At 48.0% G+C, this 8691-nt stretch overlaps 1 non-coding gene across 1 annotated transcript; it reads left to right on the top strand.

Moving 5' to 3' along the window:
* Nucleotides 1-212: 212 nt before the first annotated feature.
* On the top strand, nt 213-295 carry TRNAL-CAG (transfer RNA leucine (anticodon CAG)). Its single transcript has one exon. It is a non-coding gene; the product is annotated as a tRNA-Leu (tRNA).
* The last annotated feature ends 8396 nt before the right edge of the window (nt 296-8691 follow it).

The raw sequence follows: 8691 nt of genomic DNA, 5'->3' as shown, positions 1-8691 counted from the left end.
TTACTCTTGTTAGAACAGTTCAATTGACCACTATACTCGTCAGGTACACGCCTGCCAGTCTCTTTATTAAGGTTTTGAACATGGGTGAACCTCGCACGGGAGTGATGGTCAGAAACATGGGGCGTCTGGAAGGAGCCTCGCCCTCGCGGCCCCAAACAGCAGATAATGAGACAGACATCTCACAAAATAATATGATGCTTTCATTCTCATCTGTCAGGATGGCCGAGCGGTCTAAGGCGCTGCGTTCAGGTCGCAGTCTCCTCTGGAGGCGTGGGTTCGAATCCCACTTCTGACATTAGTGTTTTCGTATTGATTTTAATGTGTTTATTCTCAGGTGGTTGCCAATGTAAACGGGGCACACAACTCAAATTGAAAGTGACATGCATACACTGTTGTAACTAAAGTTAATGTTTTTTTTATTGTACATGAAAGAATTTGTGTGAGGAACTAGAAGGGAGACTAAAAAAATGTTGTTTAGAAATTAATTTCCTGTTTGACATCTTCAACCCTGGGTGCAATTTTTGCCCCTAACCACATTATGTTACTCTGACGGTTGTTCACATTTTCAGACTGTTGCTGGGGCTACTGTTTTACATTCTATCTTGCAGCTGTTCCTTTTCTGCCCTCAAGGTGGCACTTTATCTTCAGACAAGACTTGCGAAATGAAAACTCCTTCAAAGATAAGTAGAACATATTTTCTCAGAGTTATAAATAAATCACCTTTAGTGGGCACTGAGCAGCCCTCTTTCAGAGAAACAGCTGCCAGCAGTTTAATACATAAACTCTTAATATAATATTTGAATACAGATCATGTTACTTGTCATCTTTGGGCCGAGTATAGAAAAATAACAGTTTTAATATCTTCTTACCTAAAGTCTTGACATTAAAGTTCAAAACACCATGCGTGATTGGCTAATTAAGTTCAGGCCCTCTTTTTACATTCCGAGATCTGCAGTCCAGTGCAGCACATTATAAAACCAGAACTGCAAGTCCCAGAATGCAGAGGATACACTGGGACAAGACGAGCTGCTCACGCATGGACTAGTTTAACAAAACAGGGCAGATTAGTAGGACATGAAGGACTGCAGTAAAAAGAGACTAATCACATTTTGTTTCTAAATTAATTTCCGATTTGACATCTTCAACTATGGGTGCATTTTGTGCCCCTAACCAAATTATATTTCCCTGAAAGATTGTTCACTGTAGAAGTGGAAGCACCACTGATGAGAGGCTCAAGACTGTTGCAGGTAAACTTATTATTAATTAGTATAGAGTTATCGGAATGCCGAGAGCCGCGTCCGCTCTCTTGGCGGGCTCCGCGCTAATCACACGACATGGCGGCCACGCTCTACGTTGCTACGTCACAGCGTAACGACTAGAGCGCAACACTACATATCTTACCCCTTTAACAACGGAATAGAGTAGAAAAGTAATGTACCCCAAGTCTATCTGCTTCCCAGCACGTTCTCCTCACCCATCTCATAGTCTCTGTACCTCACTGGTCTTACCACAGTTCTATCAGCGCGGGTACATCTCACTGGGGTTCAGGCTGCATTCCTTGCCTCTTTTCTGGGAGTTCTCGGCCTAGACCCTTCTACACCCATCGGTCTTCCCTTGGTGTCACTTCACTCGGGCCTTCCTGGTGATCCTGCGTGTCCGACTCAACCTCTTCAGCTGACACCGCTTCTCCCAGGGTGTCTCCCGAGGTAGCCCTCTCTTCCCTTGAGGGGAGGATCTCCAAGAGGTTTTCGTTGGGGTGTTCTGACTGTGATCCCTCTACCTTGGTCCACTGCAGCATCTTATTGCATGTGGACATCCGATCCTGGGACCAGATCTTTCCATCATCAGCAAGGTCGTTCTGGTGTACAACTCCTTCGCTTGCATGGGCGCACTGAACTTGCTATCGTCCTTTTGTTTTATCTGAGCCAGCTTGACTCAGACCCACTCTCCTCTCTCTAACGTCATCTCCTTCGCATTGCGTTGCTTGTTGAAATGTTCCATGTATACTCTTTGTGCTCTTTCCAGATTGTGGTGGACCACAGCTGGGGACCATTTTCTCACGATGGTGCTCTCCTTCCATGCTACATTGTCCTTGGTAAAGGAGTCCCGCCCCCTAAGGATTTTGAAGGGACTGTATCCAGTGCTGGTTGGAGTAATCCTATAGGCCCACAGCATGTTCCTCAACTCCGTTTCCCAGTTCTTACCCATGCCAATTTCCGATTGTTCTGACCCCATGGTGACTCTGTTAAACCTTTCGGCCAAGCCATTACCGGCCCAATGGTGTACTGAAGTGTGCTTACTCTTGATCCCGTTCCTTCCCATGAAGGCTTTCAACTTCTCGGATTTGAACTGGGGCTCATTGTCACTTAGGATAGAACATGGAATACCTTCCCCGAGAAAAGTGTCTGTAAGAAACTTTAAAACCTTACCCGTGTCCATGTCCTCTTGTATGTCAATTTCAGGCCATTTGGAATATCGGTCCATGAGCACCAGCACATATTTCTGGATTCTTTCTGCATCTAGCACCGGACCTAGGATGTCTATCGAAAACTCCTCCCACGGGTTCGCTGGGTTGTCAAATCTTCCCAGTGATGGTCGCTTCAAGCTCTGTGATTTGTCGTCATTTTGGCATTGCGTGCATTCTCTGACGTGTCATTCTATCTGGCTGTCCATCGCCGGCCACCAGTATGTCTGTTTAGCCCGAAGTTTCGTTTTCACTATGCCTAAGTGTCCTTCATGCAGGATGGAGAGCAGGAACGACACCAAGGCTATGGGGGGCACTACTTTGTCTCCTCTTAACAGGAAGATGCCTTGGTCTCAGATGGATAATTCTTCCCTCACTTCGAAGAACTTCCTGTGCTCTGTGCTCAAGCATTTCTTTTCTGGCCACCCTTGTAGGATGAACTGCCTCACCGCCTTGATGTCTCTGTCATTTTCATAGGCCTCTTTCCACTCCTGCGCACTCATCACTTTCTCAGGGTCTTCTGTGAAGGCCACGCTGACATCCTCTTCCTCCCCACCATGGGGAGCTTCCTCCATGGCTGACGCTCTGCTGAGGTAATCAGCAACCTTGTTTTTCTGTCCAGGTATGTATTCGACATCATACCGGTAATCCAACAATTTCAGTGTCATCTTTGCGATGCGGGTGGTTGCGTTCGCATGTCCACTTGATGTGAGCACCTTCATCATTGGCTTGTGATCCGTCCTGAGCCGGAATCTAGAGCCCCATATCAATTGACTGAACTTCTCCATGGCCCAGACTGCCGCCAGCATCTTTCTCCACTACACTGTACTTCTGCTCCGTGGGCAACAGGGACCTGGATGCAAAACTGATGGTGGATACTTCACCCTCTTTTGATTCTTGCATCAGGACAGCTCCCAATCCCCTCTCACTAGCATCTGTGGTTAGTATGGACATTGCTTGTTGGTCGAACACATGAAGTGGAAGAGCCGTGCTGATGTCCGCTTTAATGCTTTGAAATTCCTCCTGCATGTCCTCCGTCCACACAAATGACATTCTGTCTTTGAGGAGTTGGCGCAAATGGTGCGTCTTCGTGGCAAAGTGCGGCACAAACTTACTATAAAACTCGTCCATGCCCAAGAAGGAGCAAACCTCTTCCTTGCTTTTCGGTGGGGTGCATCACGTATGGCTTTGGCATTGGCTTGTTTGGACATTATCCCTTGGTCGCTGATCTCGTGGCCCAAGTAGGTAACTGAAGACATTCCAAAATGGCATTTCTCCCATTTAGCAGTGAGTCCATTTCGTGCCAGGATATGCAATACTGTGGATAGTTATGTATTGTGGTCAACCTGGTTCTTGCCCATTATCAGGATGTCATCTTGAAAATACTGGACACCGTCTGTGTCCTTGAATAGCTTATGCATAAGCTTTTGAAAGACGCCCGCCGCCAACGCTAGTCCAAACGGCATCCTCCGAAATTGGTAGCACCCAAATGGGGTTATGAAGGAAGTCAGCTTGCGGCACGTATGATGTAGAGCTATTTGGTGGTACGCCGAGGTTAAGTCGATGGTGGAAAACCATTTCAAATCTTTGGTTTTGGCCAGCATTTTGCTTATCCTTGGTAGCGGGAACTTTTCAACAACTATGTTTTTGTTCAGTTCTCTCAGGTCCACGAATAGGCGTACCTTGCCATTGGGCTTTCTGACCACCACTAACGGTGCCAACCATTCTGCCTTGTTTATCGGTTCGATAATACTGCTGTTCTCCAATCGTTGTAACTCCTGTTGTACTGTCTCTCATATTGCCAGCATGATGTTTCTCACTTTGTGGCACACGGGTTTGGCGTCTGTTCTAAGATCTATTTTGTGCGTGAATTTTGTAAATGTTCCTATTTTTCCTCCGAACACTGTGGGAAACTCCTTTTTCCATTTAGTGGCATCTGGCTTCCGTTCGGTGCCAGTCATCAGCACTTGCGTGATACCTCCCGGATTCAGTTGTATGCCCAACTCGCCCTGGTCAACCCATCCTAAGACTGAGGGCCCTTTCTCGGCTACGTACAGCTTGCAGTCTGCTCTTCCGTCCTTAAACTCAAATGGCAGTACTCGGTACCCCACCTTGGGATTGGGCTCACCCGTAAACGTGACTGGTCGAATGTCCGGTGGTTCCAGGTGTGGTCCCAGATGTTGCTTGAAGTGCTCGCCCCACACCTTGCGTTGTATTATGGTGTTCGGGGACCCTGATTCTGCCACCATTGTTGTTTGTACTCCTCCAAGTGACAGTTCACATCGTGGTTTCTTAGAACGTGTGCAGTCAATGCCCAGTATGTGTTCATCTATGCAAAATTATCATCTTCTTCGTCCTCTTCTCCTTCTTTATCTGATTCTTGTGCCACATACTCGACCGCTGGTTTTCTCTGCTTGCGGCGACACACTTTTTCATAGTGCCTCATGATACCACAAAACATACATTTGGCACGGAAAGCCGGGCAACTTTTATCATGGGCTGTGTGAGCATGGCTCTCACACCTGTAGCACGGGTGCCTGTCTTCGTTTGTGTATTTCTTCACTGGTGATGGTCTGGGAGTATCTCTGGCCTGTGTCTTTGTGTTCCCTGCCTCTCTCCTGTTACTGTCTGGTGGACCTGCTTCCGTAACTATGTTGACCATGGTCTTCGTGGCATTGTCTCCTTTTGCTGCCTCGGCACATCTTTTGAATAGTTCTGCTTTCTTCACCAAAGATATGACCTCTTTTCAAGGACGCATCTCCGTTGACCCATACCTTGTCTTGGATTGAAGTGTTGGTGGTGTGCATGACAACTTGGTCCTTAACAAACTCGTCGTGCAAAGCGCCAAACTTACATGTGACAGCTAATTTCTTTAGTGCTGCCACATATTCATCTATAGACTCTCCTGCTTGCTGTTTTCTCTGTTGGAAGTTGTACGTGTCTATGGATGTGCACACCACCGGTCTGTAGTGGTTGTTGAGGTCTTCAATCGCATGTTGAAACACGTCGTTGTCATCGTCCTGTCGTGTTTTCGTTACTAGATGCCGGAAAACTCTAATGCCTTCGGGGCCTAGATTATAGAGTAGTATCCTCCTCTTTCTTTTGCTGGGAAACGCTCCTCCACTTTCATCTTCTAGCGCCTCTAGGTAGTTCATGAAATATTCCCTCCAATCTTCCCACTTCATTGAGGGTTCCCCTGGCCTGGGAAGGAAGGGGACCGGCGTTGTGAGCGAGGAGGTTTGGGCGCTCATCACTGCCTGTCTTCCTGGGAGTTCTTCCTCTCTAGGACTCCCTGGTGCTCTGAGGCTGTGCTGGCATGGTGGGTTCTCACTAGGTGCAGGTTTGCCGCCTGCGCAGCGCTTGCTACACCAGGGCCGCCGGTGGGGGGTCAGCTGCTGCGAGTGTGGTGCCCGCTACCCCTGTGCCATTGCTAGTGTCCTGTCCTTGCACTATTCTGCCCTTATCCGGGTAGCTGTACTCCCTATTGGTGCTAGTCCCTCATTTCATGCTTGCCTGTAGGCGGTCCACGTCTGGGGCGTCTTCTAGTCGCTGTTTGTGTCCAACTCATGAGCCCCCGTGGTCGTGTCAATCCGACTTATGGTAAAGGGCTGCTCACTCTTGCAGTTGGCCGGGGGGTGGTTGCGACCGCTTTCCACTGCAGCGCTCCCTACTCTCTTGATTGCCTGTCCTGTACCCCTTAGGGCTGCCTCGTGGTCTGGGCTCAGTTCCGGGTCACCCAGGAGACACAATGGTCCAGAGCAACGTCCTTCTTCCCAATCCTCGTTGCCAATTTGTAGAAGTGGAAGCACCACTAATGAGAGGCTCAAGACTGTAGAATTAAACATATTATTTATTAGTATAGAGATATCGGAGCGCTGGGAGCCGCGTCCGCGCTCTTTGCGGGCTCCGCGCTAATCACACAACATGGTAGCCACGCTCTACGTTGCAACGTCACAGCATAACGACTAGAGCGCAACACTACATTCACATTTTCAATCTGTTGCCTGGGCTACTGTTTTTAATTTTTATCTTGCAGCTGTTCCTTTTCTGCCCTCAAGGTGGCACTTTATTGTCAGACAAGACTTGCGAAATGAAATAACCTTCTTAAATACCTAGAACATATTTTCTCGGAGTTATAAATAAATCACCTTTCGTGGGCACTGAGCAGCCCTCTTTCACAGAAACAGCTGCAAGTGGTTTAATACATAAACTCATAGTAAGATATTCGAATACAGGTCATGTTACGTGTCATCTTTGGGCCGAGTATAGAAAAAAAAACAGTTTTAATATATTCTTACCTAAAGTCTTGCCCGGTTACAAGAAGCCCTGGTTACTAGCATTGTTTTTAACTGCAGCTCTAGTTACCAGCAGTGTTGAATAGCAGCAGTCCCACTTACCAGCAGCCCCGGTTACCAGCAGCCCTGGTTACCAGCATTGTTGGTTAACAGCAGCCCTGGATACCAGCATTGTTGGTTAACAGATGGCCTAGTTACAAGCAGGCCTAGTTACCACCAGCCCAGTAACCAGCAGGGTTTGTTATCAGCAGCCCTTTTTACCATCAGTGTTGGTAAACAGCAGCCCTAGTTACCAGCAGTGTTGGTTAACAACAGCCCTGGTTACCAGCAGCGTTAGTTAGCAGCAGCCCTAGTTACCAGCAGCACAGTAACCAGCAGTGTTTGTTACCTGCAGCCCTTGTTACCAGCAGTGTTGGTTAACAGCAGCCCTGGTTACCAGCAGCCCTGTTTACCAGCAGCCAAGGGTCACCAACAGTGTTGGTTACCAGCAGCCCTAGTTACCATCAGCCCTGGTTACCATCTTCTCTGGTTACCAGCATTCCTAGTTACCATCATCCCTGGTTACCATCAGCCCAATAACCAGCAGTGTTTGTTACCAGCAGCCCTTGTTACCAGCAGTTTTGGTTACCAGCAGCCCTAGTTACCATCGGCCCTGGTTACCAACAGCCATGGGTTACCAGCACTGTTGGTTACCATCAGCCCTGGTTACCAGCAGCCATGATTACCAGCAGTGTTGGTTACCAGCATCCCTAGTTACCATCAGCAATGGTTACTATCAGCCCTGGTTACGAGCATCCCTACTTACCATCAGCCCTGGTTATCAATAGCCCAGTAACCAGCAGCATTCGTTACTAGCAGCCCTGGTTACCAGCAGTGTTTTTTTACCAGCAGCCCTAGTTATCATCAGCCCTGGTTACCATCAGCCCTGGTTACCAGCAGCGTTGGTTACCCGAAGCCCTGGTTACCATCAGCCCTAGTTACCATCAACCCTGGTTACCAGCAGCCCTGGTTACCAGCAGCCGGGGTTACCAGCAGCCATGGATACCAGCAGCCCTCATTACAAGCAGCCATGGTTACCAGCAGCCCTGGTTACCATCAACCCTGGCTAACTTCAGCCCTGGTTACCAGCAGTGTTGGTTACCAGCAGCCCTGGTTACCAGCATCCCTAGATACCTGCATCTCACTCGTTCTCCATTCGCACAGTTCTGCTCTGGGTGCTTTCTTGAGGATAAACCTTCTCTCATAGAATAAGGGGTGGTGCACACTGACATGGGGAGTAGAAGGTAGAGGACTTACAGACACTACAGGGCATATTAGCAAGGGCCATATCGATGCTTTAGTGGCACTTTTTGCCGCTAAAGCGGCAATATTTTTATCGCCCTATTAGCAAGCTGTCGCTAACAGCAGTTAGCAACAGCTTTTAGGTGATAGCGACCGGTTTGGAGCCCACTTTGCATGTCAGCGATATTTATCGCTAATTATATGCAAAGTGGGCGTACCCAAACTGTTAGCGACTGAAAGCAGTCGCTAACACAGCTATCGCCTATTAGCAAGGCAGGCATAGCAATAAAAAAATTGCGCTAATCGTGATTATCGCTATAATCTAATGCCTGCTAAAAACATAACATACCAGTTTCTCCAATGGGAGGTGGATCTTCAGGTTAAGTCCCCATTGGCGTTAATGCGTGGATATCGCTTGATTTCCAGCGATATTCACGCATTTCGCCGCTATCACTGGATATTTTAGCACAATGGAGAAAAACATTGCTAATAGCAGGTTTTCTCCGCTAACATATCCAGCGATAGGCAGCAATGAAAAAAAAAGCGCTACGCGCATTTAGCGATAAATATCGGTATTTCTTGCTAATATGCCCCTACATTCCCCCCAGTGTGGCCCAGGCGGCCCTGTCCTATTGATCGGTATTGAACCTG

The sequence above is a fragment of the Lissotriton vulgaris genome, chromosome 1_1 (genome assembly GCF_964263255.1).
Source record: "Lissotriton vulgaris chromosome 1_1, aLisVul1.2, whole genome shotgun sequence".
NCBI classification, from domain to species: Eukaryota; Metazoa; Chordata; class Amphibia; order Caudata; family Salamandridae; genus Lissotriton; species Lissotriton vulgaris.
The sequence above is the reverse complement of the archived record's forward strand: the minus strand, read 5'-3'. Positions and strand labels throughout refer to the sequence as shown.